Raw genomic sequence first — 19,207 nt, forward strand, 5'->3', positions numbered from 1 at the left:
GTTAGTTTTTTTTTTTTTTTTTTTTCCCGCTTAAGTGTTAACGTCGTTTTCTTTTTTTACTTCGCTTATAACAAACAAACCTGGTCGTCGTTGTAACGCTCAACGACTGCTGGGTGCGCACCTGTCAATTTGCTTCTTACTTAAATAAATTCAAACATCTTTCACTAACTCATTCTGGCTGGCCGATTTTATTTTCAAACTTCGCCTCAGGGCTTCGGGTTCGATCCTACCCCCCCCCCTCGGTTTCTTTTTTATTTAACACCACACACACCTACGAACACCTGGGCAACGTAATAGTAATATATAAAAATCGATAGAACATTAACTCTATAATAATATATACGAAATCTGCAAGAATTAAAATATCATATTTAAGCATACTTTACGACCGGGCTACGCCGGGTGTCCCTGCTAGCTTTGATAAATACTTTTGCAGTTTTAACAAAAGAGCTACAATAATATCAGAGCATCTCCATTTACAGTATACCATCATCTATAATATGCCAACATCAATATATTACATATGAAAAGGTTTGCTGTGGAATTTCCACAGGTCTCACTAGTTATTATTATAAAAAAAAAAAACCGAAGCTCCATCAAAGGGAGGTCATTCTATATGCTTGTTCAGAGTTGCCAGATTGGCCTCTTTAAAGTCAAATTTTGCCAATTTAGCTTTTTTTTAAAGCACTTTGGCCTTCAAAAATTGCATTTGGCCTTTTTTAAAGCATAACATACGGACTAAGAAAGAAGCAAGCAGAATATTATATAGATAATGAACATGCTGTAGACACCAATTAGTAATAATGACCATGTAAACAATTGCTGCATAAGCAACAAACTCAAAGAATTTTAATCTTCAAAATATTTGCTTTTCACTAATAAATACCTCTGACACATTCAGGATAATTTGGGTTGGTGCATCTGCTACTAGTCTCTCCCTCTTCAAAAGAGAGTTGCCAGCCTAATACGTCCTGCTCTATCAGCTAGGCTTCAACCACTGTCCCACTGATGAAATGTTGCATCCCTCTGCCTGTTTTACAAGTATTTTAATGATGGATGCTCCGACGAACCCTTGTGCCTCCTTGACGGAAATACATCCGACAAACCCGACAAGCAGCAAAGTCCCACCCCTACACAGTAGAAATCCGTAAATGTAAAGAAGCCTTTTACTCTAATAGTTTCTTCCCTAGAACAGCTAGACTTTGGAATTTCCTTCTGGGTTCTTGCTTCCCTGACTGTACTGACATGCAGAAGTTCAAGTGTAATATAAACAGACATCTTGTTGCTCAACTCCCTACATAGTATCACTACAAATTATGTTCCAGATAGTAAGCCCCCTACATCAAAGTGGCACTGTGCTTTGTTTCGGATGAAAATGCAAAAAACAAAAAAAAACAAAAAAAATTTATTAAGCAGGTCATATGGAATTCAATAACATCTGTACTTGCTCTGCTGTTGAAATAGGATGATACGTAATGCTAGACATATTCTGATGCTCTCTCCAAAACTCCCTTTCTACCTATCTATTTATCTACCTCAAAGTATTGAATTAGACGAAAATGAAATCTGAATAGTGTAGAGACTGGTGTGCAGAACAGGAGACTTTAATTGTATGGTCACGTTGAAAGAATAGATGAGAGTTCTTGGGTTAGTACTTGAAATAACAAGGTTAGTTCACAGAAGTCCAAGGAAAACATGAGAAAAATTGTTAAAAATGGACTTGACAGAAAGAGAAATAAATAAAGACCAAGCAGAGAGATGTTAGTTTGGAAGTCGAATATCTAAAAGCTGTTCAACACATGCCAGCATGTAAAGCAAACATTAAACTGATGATGATAAAGTTGAAAGGGTGGACTAATGAGATTTGATGTCACATGACTAAATTAACCAATCAGCTATCAACTTTCATATTGGATGATAATAAACCTCTGAGAGCATATTACATCAAGCAATGTCTAAACCTGAGAATAAATATTTAATCCGGCCTGGCTGTGTGGTAATATAAAGACATTCTTAAATAATCACCTACAAAGAAAACTCAGCTAAAAGGAATAACTTTTACTAAAAAAAGTAAGTTATTCAATTTAAATATTAGCATTTCTTACTTTTTAATCACATAGACATATTTACAAAACGTGTTTTGAAATTAATAAGATTCGATGTCACATGACTAAATTAACCAATCAGCTATCTACTTTCAAATCTGATGAGAAAGAAACCCTGAGAGCAATGTCTAAACCTGAAAAAAAAAAAAAAATCTATTAAAGCTAGATGAAGTGCTCTCCAGCCTTGGTAGACAATCACCTGGAGATGGTGTCTTGATAAAAGCAGTGATTTCCATCACCACACTGGATTGGTGTCAAGAAGGGTATCCTGCCTCTAAAATTTTTTGCCTCAACTAAAGAAACTTTATTGCATTTCAGGTTATATAGGTTGAATAATGACCTGGCCAGAGATAGGTTTATTCGGAAGATAATTTTTAAAAGCTGTTCAACACATGCCAATATGTAAAACAGACATCAAACCGAATTCGATGATGATATGATGGTGTGTTATTGTAATGCATTTTCTTAGTTTTTATTTCCATACAAGAATTATGGGTGCTTGTATATGAAAAGGATCCCAAGTTTCTAGCCTCAGAAAATCTGTGATATTAACTGACCAGTGCCACATCAAATGACATAGCCTCCTCTTTTTTTGATCCATGCAGTCTTTCAATTGTTTTTTTTGTTTTATTTTATAAATCAAACAATACTTCTTTTTTTGTTTTTTGATTGGTTACTTTTATCTTTTGTAACTTCATGATTTTATTGATCTTGAAAGTTGAATAAAAATAAACTGATAAAAGTAAGACAAAAAACAGTTCAAAGAATTTGAGGGCATTTATTACTATTTAATTTGAAACATAAGTAGTGCAGAGTTGCCGAGTTAGAATGATAAGATGGCAGACACGACGTAGTCATTTTGGTGTGAAAATTGGGTTATAGACAGCTAACGTACTTCCTAACTTCCTGAATAGCACTACCAGTATCAGTGACAAGGCAAGTCATTTCCTTCACTTTAATTGTTCTTCTGTATTTCTATTGTGAACCGATTTATTGAAATAAAATATAAGAAAAAGACATTATTGAAAAATATACAAAAAAAATTAACAAATAAAAATAACACAATTAGTCTTTATTTGCACTTTTAATAACAAAATTTAAAAAATAAAAGTTTTTGTTTTATTTGAAATTTTATAAGAAATATGTTTATAGAATGATAAAAATAAAAGTTGTTTTTTTTTTAAATTAAAAAAAAAAACTTTTATTTTTTTAAATTTATATAATAAATATATGTTTATGAAAGTATAAAAATAAAATTATTGAAATCAAAATAACAAAATTTCAAACATCATAAAAAAAAAAGAATCCAATGCATAATATTCCGAAAATAGTTTTAAAAGATTTTAAAAAGTGTTTTCAATAATTCTTTAAAATAAAAAAAAAACGAATTTCAATAATTGTTAATTAAAATAAGGCTGAAAAAACTTTTCAATAATTAAATAAAAAGTGAATGATTGGAAAAACGTAATAAAAAAAAAAAAGAGTATATGCACAGGTGAGATATAAGCGTGTCAACACTTCTGATAGCACTGCACCAGAAGTTAGGAATTGCGTCAGTTGACTATAACCGAAAATTGCTCAAAACACAAAAAATACAGATAGAAACCAACTCAATAATTGTAACCGTGTATCCATGTTAATTCAATGCTACATCATTGGATATGACACTGGTCAGCAAATACAATGTGACCTTAATTATCCCAGGCCAGGAATTTGGGATCCCTTTCACACACTAGCACTGAATTATAATTACAAAGCAACAATGAATTTAAAAAAAATTAATAATATAAAAAAACAATAATAAAAACAACAAAAAGAAACTCATCACTGAATTTCATATATTGTTATTACGTCTTTAATTTGTATTGCATTTTTATTTACAAAACATGGCGTCACTTCAGATTGCAATGGCTGGAAGCAAAATTAGTTGTCCAATTAGTTCATATATCAGTAGTGTTTTTTTTTTTTGTTGAGTTTTAGTTATCGTTGTTACTTCAAGTCTTTTTTTAAGAATGATATTTATCAGTATTTTTTGTTTTTTCAATTAACAAAACTTTGTCGAACTTATAATTTGCATAAAAATTAAAGGAGGAGGAAAAAGATAAGGCAGTTTACATAAAAGCAGGCACCATTTGAAAAAGATTAGCATTTTTGCGTTTTAAAGTTCTTTATAAAAAAATAATTGACAACTAATTAGTAATATATTTATAGTTAATATATATATCAGTTATCTTGAGAAAGTCTTTGAACAATAAAGATGAAATATTGATGAACATATAGACAATTTTCAATTTTCATTTTTTCTTATATATATACACAGGGTGTCCATAAAGTCCGTGTGCAATTTTTAAAATGAATTGTTCCAAAATCAAATCCTTTTCACATGTTATTTCTATTGCAATCACAAATAAAATCATAAATATTTTAAGGCGCACACGGACATATGGACACCCTGTATGTATGTATGTATGTATGTATGTATGTATGTATGTATGTATGTGTGTGTGTGTATATATATATATATATATATATATATATATATATATATATAAAAAATTATTGTTTATGTTGAATTCTTGGAGTGTACATTCATAATTATTTTTTTAATTTATTTACTTCATAGAGCCTCAACAACACATGTTAATGTCGGAACATTGGTTGATCCACATAGACTCTTCCTAATGTTTATATTATTAGTAATCCAACTAAAGTTTTCATCCGCAAATTAAAAATTCCAGGGAATCCATACAGTGTTTATATATTAATGTTAAATAATAATTTGAGCTGTTTAATAGCCATATTTGTACAAACATAATTTGGCAACACACTTTCAAAACAGTCACAGCTATAACAAGTCTAGCCTTATCAAGTTGAAATATCTTTTCTTTATACTTCCATTCTGTGGAATAGAGGCAAACCTACTCTTTAAAGGAATATGTGATTAATTCAGATTGTTTTAACATCAATCTAACCATTAATTTTTCATTGATTTATTTAATTTTTAATTTTACTATTTTTTAAAAATTTATTTAATCATTCGAATTTCTATCCTAAAAAATTTTAGCAATTCAAGATTAACACAATAAAAGAATGCATCCGGTATCGTGTAGATCAAATGAATCTTTCTGATACCTATATATGGCCACACATATACATACACTTACTAAGCCTACATGAGCATAGAGAATCATACATTAAACTGATCAGGTCCCTTATAGCTGTGACTAAAACATATTTTTCAAATGTGTAGCTAAATTATATCTGTATAAATAAAAATTTTCATAAGTATCATATATGTAATTTGAACAATTTTAATATATGTGTGTGCATATATATATATATATATATATATATATATATATGTATGCCTATTTCATTGAACAGCAGGAATAATTCCTGTTTGTTTCTCTTGCGATCCGTTTTTTCCATTTAGCAGGCCAATGTTTGAACATTCTGATCAGTGGTAATCATAACTTCCTGCACTGATGATTCCGGAAGAATGAATCGCTAGTGTCTGTAGGTATTAAAAACGATATATATATATATAGAGAGAGAGAGATAGATAGATAGATATACAAACATAATTTGGCAACACACTTTCAAAACATATATATATATATATATAGATAGATAAGTTATTTGTTTTTGTTTTGTGATACTGTTTGAATGAATTCAATTATTTATACGAAAGTGCATTTTTACCTAAATGCGAGTTGGGAATAATTTTCCCTTTTACCAATTTGGTACCCCCCAAATGGGAAGCGGTATATATATTATTTTTAAAATATAATTATCAACTGAATCTAGCGAAATTCAGCCACTTTGATGAGTTGTAGAATACAAAACATGTGCCAGTGAATATATATATATATATATATATATATATATATATAATTAATTTATCATTTGAAGAAAATGGGATAAAGTTCAATTTCAACATAGTAATAATAATCCTGAAAATTTTGAAATATCTAAGAATTTATTTTTAACTAAAAATTATTTGCAAGTATATTTAAGGTCTTGACAACCAGCATGACTAAAGCTAGATTTAGATTCTCAACGTAGATCCTGGCATACTCGACTTCAGATTAATTATGTATATATTTCTATTCTACATTATCATCAAGTAAATTTCAGTCTTTCCTAATTCCACAATTAAAAGAAAAATGTTCTTAATAATATTGATAGAATTATCTCCCTTTAATCCCCTTTTGATTTCAGATCTAGTAAACTGTTATCGCATCATTAGCTCAAAACAACTTATTTTTTATTTGGAATCTTTGAGATGAGGATTGATAGTTTGGATAATTTGTATTACAATTCTCATCTTAGTTATTCTTTTCATAATATTTTGGGTTATGTTAACCTTCAGGTGCATTTTTTTCAAACTTTGGAAGTTTAAAGCACTCAACATTCATCCTAGAATTATCCCTGTGGTTCTGTAGCACAACGGATAAGTGTTGAGTATTAATCAGTTCTATGTGACATTCTTCTAGAGGTTGAAGATTAAATCCTGACTAGAGGCGATATTAGCTAAGAATTAGTACTTTTTCCCAATAATGGCTGATGGTACAAGAAAAATCTACCCTGAAAGTGTTCAGTTTGAAATTCTGTATAGGTTTTCAAGTTTGGGATAAAGATTACCGAGTTTGAAAAGGAACACCCAAAGATCAGAGGTTACCTTCGCCAAAACATGAAAATAACAACCAAGATTGAAATAGTAGTCTGAATAACATGAAAAAAAAAAATTTTTTTAATTCATGTGTATTTTCTAGCTATGGCTAAAATTTTCAGCTTTTTAAAACAAAAATAAAGTTAAAAATCGATAAAATAAAAATATATTTTTTTCTGTATTATCAAGAAGAATGGCTAAAATAATTAAAAAAAAAAAAGACTTGCATACATAGTTTTTTAATCTATTTTGAAATGGTTAATTTTGTAAACATATACTTTTTTAAAACAATTAAATCGCGCCTCAGTGTTATTATTATGTAAAAATCGAAATGCAGCAAAATTAAAAATTGATATTATAAATCAAATAATTACTCAAGTTTATTATTTTTTACGGACTTATTGTTAAAAAAATCTGAACTATATATATATATATATATACATATATATATATATTATCTACTCCCCCCCAAAAAGGAATATTCTTTTCAACTTACATAAAATTAGCTCTTACTTTTTCAATTCACAGCAAAATAATAAAATCAAAGAAATAAAATGAATTTTTACTTTTGTAAAATAATGATGACATTGTTACCAAATCAACATTTTGTTATTTAAAATGATAATTAAAAAATAGTTTATTATATAAAATATAAACATTTAAATTTATATCTGTTAAATTTGATTGTATTTGTATGATGATAATTTAAAGTGCCTATTTACTAGCCTCCCCATGAGGATAGAGTTAGACACAAAGTTGATTTTGAATTTGGAGAAGATTCAGCTTCACAAAACGGAGCACTCTGTATTGAGACAAAACTAAATGTTGTGCCAGTTTAGAAAGGTTTCTCCTTCACTGTATGAGGACAGATGAAGTGTAGTATCAGAACAGATACTATACTTTGATCTTAGCTAAAAGGCAAAAGTTAATTTTGAATAAAGATTTATTATTATAATTATTATTACTCACTAGGAGTTTTCACACAGGCTGTCATCTAAGAATTCTCTTTGAAAACAGTCTGGTGTTCCCTGGAGTCTGAGTAAGAACAAATCTCCTCAGATCTCCAGTACTCTCTACCTCTTTCGGCAACCTTTACAAATCAATTTGCATTATGGCAATAGCTATCTACCATTGATTTCTCATTGGTAGCGACTATTGGTCTTCACTGGGATATGGGTGGCAATAAGCCTCCCTAAGATCCCAATCTTTCTTGCACTCATCCAGTGCTTTCTCTCCTCAGTCTTTTCATTCTCCTTGACCCTCCTTATCTATTTGGTGTGACACAAGTTTATGGTGACAAAGAAAAGAAAAAGAGGGGGAGAGTGCTGGGGAAGGGGTTAACTTACAATTATTCTATTATATAGTTTCAGTTTTCATGATCCCATGTGATGTTTCTTTGTGTTTTACCTCTGTAGCAGTTTCTATGTGGCTGGCCAGCACCCACAGATCATGTGTATTAGTCTCTGCACTCAAGGATTTTCCTTAATATTTCAGCTATTTTCGTTATTGTCATTCCTTGTATGTTCCTAGCCATCCCTCCGATTCCAATCTCACATATTTTTTTTCAATGTTTTTAGTATTATTCCTAGTGCTCCTCCTCCTCCTCCTATTATTATTATTATTATTATTATTATTGTGTTTGTTAACTTCACAATGTTGTGATGCTTTATGCCGGTTAATTTTTCACTCAAGAGCAGATTTTTACACAAAAACTAGTGAATATATTCAGAGGGTCAATTAGATGGAAAGCACCTGGCATAGGATGCTTGCTGTGCCAAGCAGAACCGACTTCTGGAGTACTTGATTCCCAAGGAGTTCAACTGTTTCTCAAGATCACCTGGAATTGAGCCAAGCGCACCTATGATGATTGGCACGATGGAAGTTTTCTTGTTCCACAACCTAGCAATCTGTACTCTCAGTTTCTGACAGTTCCGTAGTTTTTCATTCTTCTTGCTTGTTAAGCTGATGTATCTTGGGAAAATCACATTATCATCATCATCATTATTTATGTATGTAAAATTTTAAATAATTTCAAATACGTAATCCTTTTCTTTGAAATTCACAAGTAAACTTAATAGAGTTACAGTTTAGTTTTGCACTTTTAATTTAAATTTAATTCGGAATTATTTTTTGTTGAATAAAATATTTTTGAAAAAAAAAAATCCTTATTTTTTCCAGTCATTTGTATATTTACCTACCATTACACAAAAAAGCGCCTGTGCAGTTTAGTCAACAGAAAAGGTTGACCCCCCCCCAAAAAAACACCCCCAAAATAAATAATTTTTACTAAACACAAGAAAATTTAATCTTCTATTGATCTATGTAGCTTTTTAATTTTGAAACTATTTTTAAGTGTTTGTTATTTCTGATTTTATATCTCTTATTTAAAACGCCTTGAAAAATAGATATTAAAAATAACTGCCGTCCTTTACTTATAATTTTTTTTATTCAGCTCTGTTTATATTGTTGATTATACTACATAATGACCTCTCTCCCCAATATCATAACTATATCACATCTTAAAGTAATAAGTTTACATCAATAAAAATTGACGTAGCAATTGGTGGAATATTACTTTTCCTTTTAATTTCTTTTTTGTTGTTTCAGGTAGCTACTTATTTAACTAATTATCTATCCGTAGGTGATCATCAGTAAAAAAGATAAATAAACCGAGAATTAAATAAATTTTAATTAGTAAGTTTTTTTTCTGTAAAAAATGTCGAAAATATGATTTATTTATTTTTTTTGCTTTTTTTAAAATAAAAACAAAAGACGCGTATTTAAGATGAGTTTGTTTCTATGGTATTATTAATTAAAATTTTATTTTTTCATAAATTTTGGGTTTGCTTCTTTAGGAAAATATGCCGAAATAGGTTTTTAAAAACATCGTTTGTAATTTCTCAGGTACATTGTTTTCGTCAAGAATTTTGGCCATATTTAGTATGTTGTTCTAAAAAATCAAATAACATCAAATAAAGAAAAAAAATGGGTGTGTATGCGTGTAAATACGCACAAATGAAATGTGGCAGTTATAAATAAATAACAGAAATAATTAAAAAAAAATGTTTACTTATTATTGAAGAATATTAGCATACACTAGAATTTACAGAAAATAACTGAGTATTTGAATTTTTATTTTAAGAAATTCAACTCTTATTCAGAGTCCACCATTTTTAGCCAATATTAGAGATTTTCATGTTAGTTAATGTAACTGACTCACTTATCTCCCCTTTGACCCATACCAGCATAAAACCACTAATTTTATACATAATTTAATTTTATATGTTACAAGCAGGGAAACCTGACGTTACCCGGGATTGAATGAGTATCAATGGGTGTTTCACTCTTCCATATTTTATTGTCATCAAAATTGGTGAAATTGCCCATTTTTCAATCAAATTGATTAACTGCTTGATCTAGATGGGGACCTACTGCAGTGCACCAGGAGGAAGCTTCACATTTTTTATGCAGTAATTTAGTTCACAATACATTGGGGTCTACATTGCACTGTAGAGAACCTACTGATGATTTTATAAAAGTATTTTTATATAATGGCTTCAATTAAATTTTAAATGCAAAAGTCAATTACTATGGTTCAATTTTGCTCTAAACAGAAATATTCATTTTGAATATGTCCCTATCATATTAAAGAATCTACTGTTGATTTTATATACCGGGCTTTTCTGCTTGTGCAGTAATAAAAATTCGCAAGGGCACTTGTGATGTTAGGCTGTATAAGGTATTAACTTTTGTCAAAATCACCTGTTCCTTCTTTCATTAGATTTTTTTTTGATTATCGATTATCGATATTTATCAAGACATTCTGATACAAAACCTATCTATGGACACTACCAGGCACATAAAGTATATTTGTGTGAAATTAAAAAAAAAAAAAAATCGGCCCAGCAGTTTAGGAGTCCATAAGGAATAAACTCTCTCTCTCTCCCTCTCACAAAGTTCCTTTTCTATAATAGATGGATAGATAGATTGATAGATGAATTACCATTCTACTCTATCATTTTTCATAAATTTCTTTGTATGTTAATATTTTTCAATAAGTATTTTCTTAACTTTTACAGTTATTATATTGATATGCTGTCATATTTCACTAGCGTGTTTATTAGCAGCAAAAAATGATGATAATTTTAATGTTATACATCAGTTGTAAAATGGTCACTTCCTTTATAATCAGTGTAATACTTTTGGAAATCCAAAAGCTAGCCATTTCTTGTAAAATTGAGCCAATTTTATTTTAAACTTCGAGTTTTTAAAATTTTTTTATTGTTTACTTTTTCAGAACAACATATATGACTAGTTTTGATTTCATTAAAAATTAAGTTGTTTTGAACTAAATCCCAATTTAAATAATTAAATTTTCTTGAAAGTAAAACGCTGAAAATCAATATAAAACTAAAAAGAAAATAATAATACTCTCATAGAAATTTTATGTCTGTTTACCTGTTATGAAGACTATTATTAAAAGTGGTATTAAATAACACAATTCACCGTATTTAATGGTGTTTATCTAATTTTTTGTATATATTTATTCATTAACTAGCTGTCTCCCTTGTCACCGTCCAGGAATATTTTTACTTTCCATTTTATTTTTCCTTTATAAGAAAATATTTACATCTTTAGAAAGATAATTCAGTGGATGAATATAAGTTATGAAAAGAAATGGTTTTATGATAAATTGATAGAATATCTTTTAAAATGTTAAAATTTAAATTTGAGTTTTTCATTTTTTCTTAATGACAAACTAAGCATGGTATAAAATAATACTCCTTGTCTAGAACTCTTCCATCCCACTGCCCATGAAAAAAGAAAGAAAGAAAAATATCTATGGTGTATGTACTTGTTACAGAAAAATATTATACACTAAAAATCACATAAATTGATCAAATAGTTTTGTGTCTATAAAGAAAACTATTTCTAAGTGAATTTAAGTTTTTCCAATGTTCCCCTTCCCTAATTTAAGAATGGCTTTCTAAAATCTCGATTTGGAGTTATCTCCCTTTTTCTTTCAGAATATTTTCAAAATGGGGTTAGAAGATCATCACTCATAGTTTAGCCGTAAAATTTTATTTTTTTAATTTAAAGATAAGAGTATTTAATCAATTTACGTGATTTTTGGTGTATGATTTTTCTTTCCATTAGAGATTTTCTCTACTTTTGTTTTTCCATGGGAGGGGAGGAATAATATATATTTTGTAAAAGATATTGCATGCTGGTTCTTTTTTTCTATTCATTTTTTTGTTACAATCGGATTTCTAGTATAGTTTTGCTGTTAGATGAATGAATTAAGAATGTGTAAAATCACAACATACTTTTGTAAAAACATTAATTTAAAAAGTTATGTTTGAACAAGAATTACTGCCCTCCTCATCTTCCTCTTTATTACGAGCACAATTTCATACCAAAGACCTATTGAAAAAAATAAAAAAAAAAAAACCAAATAGCTCCAAACGTTCATCTCCCCTCCTGACTCATTTTGTTTCTGTTAAACAATGAATACTACAAAATAAAGTATGTCTATATTCTGTTCGAGACAATGCTGAAAAAGAATATAGCTTTGTGGGTGTGTCTTTTGTAGTTTCTGACTTTTAGCTGAACATGCACACATACATACACACAGCCGACTCCCTTTTATATGATAGACTGAATAGCTCCCATATAAAATAAATCAGTGTTTAACAAGGGCATAGAAATGCATTAAATGAATCTACCATGTCAGGTGTGTTCATAATTTCTGTTGAGTTAGCAACGATTTCCGTAAAAAAAAAAGAAAAGATTTACATTAAAATTATAAACAACACATTAAGCAAAATGAACTGAGTTTTTAGCCATTTACCCATGATGCTCTTCATATCATCATTTTATGAACCTAAAGATGACTGACCTTTGTGCACACTGTACTCACAGAAATTCCTATTTTCAGGGTGGGGTTTAGAAATAACCTCCATTGTAACTCGTCTGTCAGGCAAAGTAAGTGCATTAGTTAAATCCCCCATTTCAGAGGTGATCATCAAGGCCGCCTTGCCTGTCCTGTCTTCATCTTGAATACGATTTTAATGTTTAAACAAATTTAGTTTTTCATTTGTTAACATTTATTGGGCTAAAATGTGGTTTTCTGTATACATCACATGATTTATATTTCTCAGTCATTAAAGATTTGAATTGAGCACTCTGTTTGATTTGCCACCATTTTTTAATAGCTCTAAGACAAATATTTATCCAATATTAAAATAAGTTTTGGCAAGAACAAATTGCAAACATTGCAGAGTTGAAATTTTTGGAAAAAAATATTCCAAAAAGAGAATTTCTTTCGCACTATCCCCTCAAATTATCTTATATAAATAAGATAAATTTGCATGGAGTCAAGCAAGCAGGCAAACAAACAAGATCTGCAAAGTTTTAGTAGCATTTATATATATATATATATATATATATATATATATATAACTCGCAGGGCCACCAAAACTTCTATCTCTCTACTTCTCGCTATCCGTCTATCTTTCTCTTTCTAAATTGTTGTTTTCTCCTTCACTCAGCCCATTCCTCTCTCTCTCTCTCACACACACACACATACACACAGACAGCTCTCTTTTATATAATAGATTACCTGAGTCAACATTTTCTTTCAAATTAGTGCATAACAACACTAAAAACCCGCCCCTCTCTCTGACAAAATCTGGTCCAGTTGACCTCCAGAGAATTAATAATTTTTTTACTTAAATTTTAGATGCTATTAATCCAGGGCAATACCACTCAAGAAAATACCAACTTTGTGGGTGTTTATTTTGTAATTGTTTACTTTTAGCTAGACATACAAACACACACAGACATTTGCACTTTATATAATAGATGCTTGACTTTTAGATTAACTCTATTCATTTCGATGAGGCTTGTGTTTTTAGGGACCTGTTTAATGGCAAATCAATCCATTGTATTTCTCTACAGAAACGAAACATCGGTAAGAAATATGAATAGGAAAATGGAAGGTTAAAGTTTTCATCTATATCTGGACCTAGATGGGAAAATTTATATTAAAAATATGTTTTTTTTGTGACCTTAACTGTCAGATATAATGCTTATTATTGGATATATATATATATATATATATATATATATATATATATAAAACATCAGCATCATCTCTGTTCACTGAAAGTGTTCAATGTGAATGCTGTCTCCTGGACCTTATTATCATAAAATTGAAGCTAATCTTTATCTAGCCTATATGCATGTTAAGTTTGGTTGAAATCTTATCAGTAGTTTCAAAACTAACAGACACACAAACACACTTTATTTATTAATTATATATTATTTTTATATATTTCATTTCAAAATGATTTGTATTGAAGACATACAGAAACACACACACACACACATATTTATTTATGTGGAAATATATATTTTTTTCAATTATATTTTACCCTTTATTAATACCGCTCCATTAATTTATGAAGCTCAATGTAATTACAGAGCATATAACAAATAAATGACAGAAACTTATATTCCAAATTTCAAGAATATATTCATTGATTGATATCATAATTAAATGTATGATTTTATGCTACGAAACGGGTGCAGTCAAGAATTGTGCATGTCAACATACTCAAAGAAATAAATTGTAAGATGAACAACATCTTGAAATTTGGAATATAGGCTTTTGTCATTTATCTATTATATATTTAAATTTTTTTACTAGTTTGTTCAAACTGGGGATGGTGCATCCTACCAGATACCAAACGTTCACCATTATCTTATATATGCCAACCGAGAGATCTTTTTAAGATTCTCACCGTCCCTTTAAGTGCAATTGTTTGAATCACTCTTGCTCTTGGTTCACCGGGTATATTTGCTAAGTAGTTTTGGAAAATCTTTTTTAGGAGTCCAGTTGTTCCTATAATTATTGGAATGATAGATTTCAGTTTCTTTTCATGTCATATATAAGAGCTTGGTATTTCGTTGTTGGTATCTGTTTAACCAGCATCATTGGGGACACTTCTACTAAGGTTGCTCCTTTCTTGTCCCATACCACTGTGTCAGATTTTTTATAAGCACCATTTTCTAGGTACATAGCTGTAGGGATTGCATAATCATAATGGATGGTGTATGACTTGTTTCACACACACACACACAAACACACACACACACGCACTTAAATATTATTAAAATTAGAAAGATAATAATAGAACCTGTCAAAATAATAGAAAGCTGGATATACTAGTTAGAGTAATTAAGAAACGAGAAAAATGAATCATGAAAAGGAAGATTAAATAAACTACAATATTTTTTAATCCATACAAAAAATCAAGCAAGGAATTTTTTGATAAAGAAACATACTTAAGTCATAGATTTTCAACTATAGACACTTCATCAAAGAATTTACATTAGTAAAAACATGTATCGGCAATTAGCATGAATTTGAAAAAAAAGATATTTATATATTTATCATTTTTTTATATATTTTTCTAATTTATGCTAATCATTGATAGATTGTCACTGATATTTATTCTCTGATGAAAATATTTTATCATAATTCCTTGTTTGGATTTTTGATGGATTAATAAATATTGTGCTTTAGTCAATTTTTTTTTTTTCATTATCAATTTTTCCATATTCGAACCTGGATTTGTATTCATATAATCTACAAATGGATTATACCATACTGGATTACTTCAAATACATTTTTTATAACCAACCTGGAGAAGAGATTTGCTTTGTGTTGAAACTGGTTTATAATCCGACTTGATTATTATGAATTTTATTATATATTTTGCACTTCATCCTGTCTTCAATCATAATGAGAGCAGTAATATTTCTGAAACATTTGTGGTCAGCATAACTGGAATAATAAAGTAATATGCTTTGTGAAGTTGTTTTTGATTAAACTTCTTTTTTTTTTTTTTGAAACAGCAAATATACTTATATATAGTTTTGAAAGTTTTTCAACCTTTAAAACTATATATATATATATATATATAATATTTAAAAGTTTTTTAGCCTAAACTGCATCGTTCGAAAACATTTTTGTTTGGAAATCAGTTAATCTCTTGCAGTTACTGAATTAGTCTTAATATTATTCTTGTTAACCATGATGAACTGCTTTGAAGATTTAAGAACAAAACAGTATTTTATCTCATGACTCCCCAGCAGTGTTGATCAGACACCACCCCCTTTAATATATATATATATATATATATATATATAGGTAAAGATCAATTTGTAGCAGACACTGATCGCCACCAGTCACTTCTACGCTTGACATTCTCTTTGACTTGATTAAACTTATCACGTGACATCAATTTAAATTGTTCATGTTCAGCATTATTAACAAGTACATCTCCTTCATTTCTGTGTTCTTGGGGAATTGTTTCCAGCCACTGGTCATTTGTGAGTGCTTTCTCAGGTGTGGTTGGGCTTCTGTCTGGACTGACTGTCGTTGCACCAAAGACCGATGCTTCACTTGTCTGCGAGGAGAAAGAATTACTGCGGCTCAGAGGTTGTGATTGACTAAGTAAGGCAGTCACCTTTTTTCGGGCCATGCTCGACTTTGCCGCTATAATGGGGGAGCCGTTTTCACTGTGTGTTTGTCCGCTCTCTTCCTTGTAAGAACCATGCCGGCATCGTCGCCAGTTGTTGTTCAGAGCTAAGATATTGCTTTCACTGCTGGCGTGTAAGTCTCCTGCCATCTTAAATTTACTCTCGGCTACTCTGTTCAGTCTTAGGCTTCGATTGCTACCGCTGCTCCGCAGTGCTTTCTCTGCGGCACTCCCGTCATCAGCTGTTGTGGAAGACTCATCCTGAGATCGACTTTTATTTCCGATCATGTGCTTCACTGCCAGCTCTCGGCGCCGTTTTTCTAGACTCTTTTTAGCATCTTCATACTTAAGGTAAATGTTTTTCTCAGCATCGGTCAGTATCATTGGATGCTTGCTACCCGTTTCCACCATACTCTGTCTGTGGATATTTCTTTTGGCTGAAAGGGATGACGGCGATACGTGCACTTTCTGCCGCTGCTTTACCTGGTGCAGTTCGTTTGGATCAGTGCTCATGCTCCGCGTCATTTCTGCATGTTGATCGGAAAGAATAGTCTTTTGCCTAGAGGTCTCCACATTGCCTCCATCGGACGGTGGCATTAGGTCCTTCTCCTTCCAAATTGTGTTCAGTTCTCCGAACTCATTCAGTAGCTGATCGTTTTTGTCCTCTGTAAACTCAAGCTTGAATTCTGGCAGCCGTAAACTTATCTTGTGGCACAGTTCACTCGGCTTCATTTCTAAAGCTGCGTTCCCCAGATTGACGATGTCATCCCTCTGTCCGTCGTTGATGAGTTGCCGTATGGATTGTATATTGTACAGTGTTAACTTCAGCGTGTCTTGCAGCTTACTTTTGGTATTAGTAACCTCTTCCATGAATGCATCTACATATTTTTGGTTTTCCGTTTCTGCGATCAGTTTCCTTTCAAGTTGCCTTATGAGACATTGTAAATTCTGCGAACGATGGTGGATGTCTTCTTTCACCCGACATCGGTTTTCTTTCCAGTCCTCTACCGATTGGTTCACTGAATCAACGGCATATGTGATCTGTAAAGCTTTCGTCTGTAGCTGGAGGTACTTTTCGTGCAGCTTGTCTACGGTAGCATTATAGCTGGACAAACTCCACCCTTCTTGCTCGGCCATGTTAACTTCACCTTCATCAATGTGCGAATCAGTTACTTCAGGCGTCGGCGGCTGACGTGCTTCCATCTCTTCCTTTTCATCCATTGATGCTGAAGGACTCGGTTCAGTGAATTCTCTGTCTTCATTATCCGTGTTTGTCGGTACTGGCTCCACATGAAGCAAGCCATAGCCACTCATATTCCTCATCACGAAAGTGTTCAGTGGCAGCATATCGGATATTGATCCATTCAGTTTTGTCTCCATGTTGCATTGTGGACAGATAACAATGTTTTCCTTCGTAGTTTGCTCTAAGTATTTCTCTAGACAGTCTGTACAATAGTTATGTAGGCATGCTAACATTCTTGGCTCTTTGTAGACCTGTCCACATAGCTGACACAGCATATCCTTCAGAACCATGTTGGATGAGATGGCTGTCAAATTCATTTTGATATTTTTAAAAATAATCTGATAACTTTTATCTTATGTGACTATTTGATCATAAAGTTTTTATATCAATGACTTGTTGAGAGCAATATTTGATGAACATAAAACAGTTTTCAAACTTGCCCGCTGAACATAATACAGTTGTTAAAACTCACTTTATGAGCAGAGAAAAGTTTATAAACTCACTTGGCGAGCATAAAACAGTTTTTTTAGATTTGCTTAATAAGCATAAAACTGTTTTTAAAACTTGCTTGATGAGCATAAAACAGTTTTAACACTATCTTGTTAAACATAAAAGTGTTTTTTTAATCGCTTGATAAGCAGAGAGAGGTATTAAACTTGTTTGATGAGCATACAACAGGTTTTTTTTAGATTGCTTATTGAGCATAAAATAGTTTTTTTAGATTTGATGAGTATAAAAAAATTTGTTAAAACTCGCTTCATGGACATGGAACAGCTTGATGATAATTAAACATTTTTTATATGATAATAATTTTTGTAAAAATATTTTGCTATGAATGTTAACTGAACTATAATTTAGTAAACATAAAACAGTAATTTTGGGATTCCTTTATGAGATTGAAAGTTTTTTTAAAACTATATTTCTAATAGATTTTCTTGATGAACATAAAGCAATTTTTTTTAAACTTTGGTATTGATAATTATAGGTTTGAGTTTTGAGTATTATGCCTAAATTACTATTTTTGTTTTAGGTCAAACTTCTTTATTCTTATAATTATGGATTTTCACAATTTTTGTATCGAGAATATTGTTTGTTCAATTTGCAAGAAATTAAATGTTGTTTTGTTTGCAGCAAATAAATTGTTTTGTCTTGTTTTTCGTTTTTTTTTTAATTTATTTATTTATTTTTTTCAGAAGCTTATCAATATTTAGTTGAAGTAGAGCTTCTTTTATACGTTTCTTTGTCTGAGAATACTTTTTGTGTCCAGTCAATTTCCGCTGTGTTAATGAGCGATCAATATATTGATTTCATTGATGGTCTCTTGTAAATTCAGACTCTGTCTCTCTGTTCTTTTGTTTCGGGGGCCAGTTCTTTGTATCTTTTTTTTGTTTGTTTTTTTTTTGTTTTTTTGTTTTTTTAGTCAGCCGAGAAGAAAATTGGAATAGGAACGAAACAACAGTCTTTTCTATTTGCATTCAATGTGTGTGTTTATATCGTTTCATTAGTTTTTTAAGCTCATAAACATTTATTGCAGGCTTCTTTATTTCTCAGATCTTCTACTTCTCTTTTTTATTTGGGTTGTGCAAAATTACACGAAAAGTAAGTTAATTGTTCCTCTTTGATGTCATACCGGATGTGT

General features: G+C 30.6%; 1 protein-coding gene across 2 annotated transcripts in view; it reads left to right on the forward strand.

The window, feature by feature from the left end:
* LOC145239820 (zinc finger CCCH-type with G patch domain-containing protein-like) overlaps positions 1 to 19,207 on the forward strand; it is a 388,887-nt gene that overhangs the window by 60,571 nt on the left and 309,109 nt on the right. The window lies entirely within an intron of this gene.

The sequence above is a fragment of the Euprymna scolopes genome, chromosome 19, assembly GCF_053919585.1.
Source record: "Euprymna scolopes isolate OS-2025 chromosome 19, ASM5391958v1, whole genome shotgun sequence".
In the NCBI taxonomy this organism is placed as follows: domain Eukaryota; kingdom Metazoa; phylum Mollusca; class Cephalopoda; order Sepiida; family Sepiolidae; genus Euprymna; species Euprymna scolopes.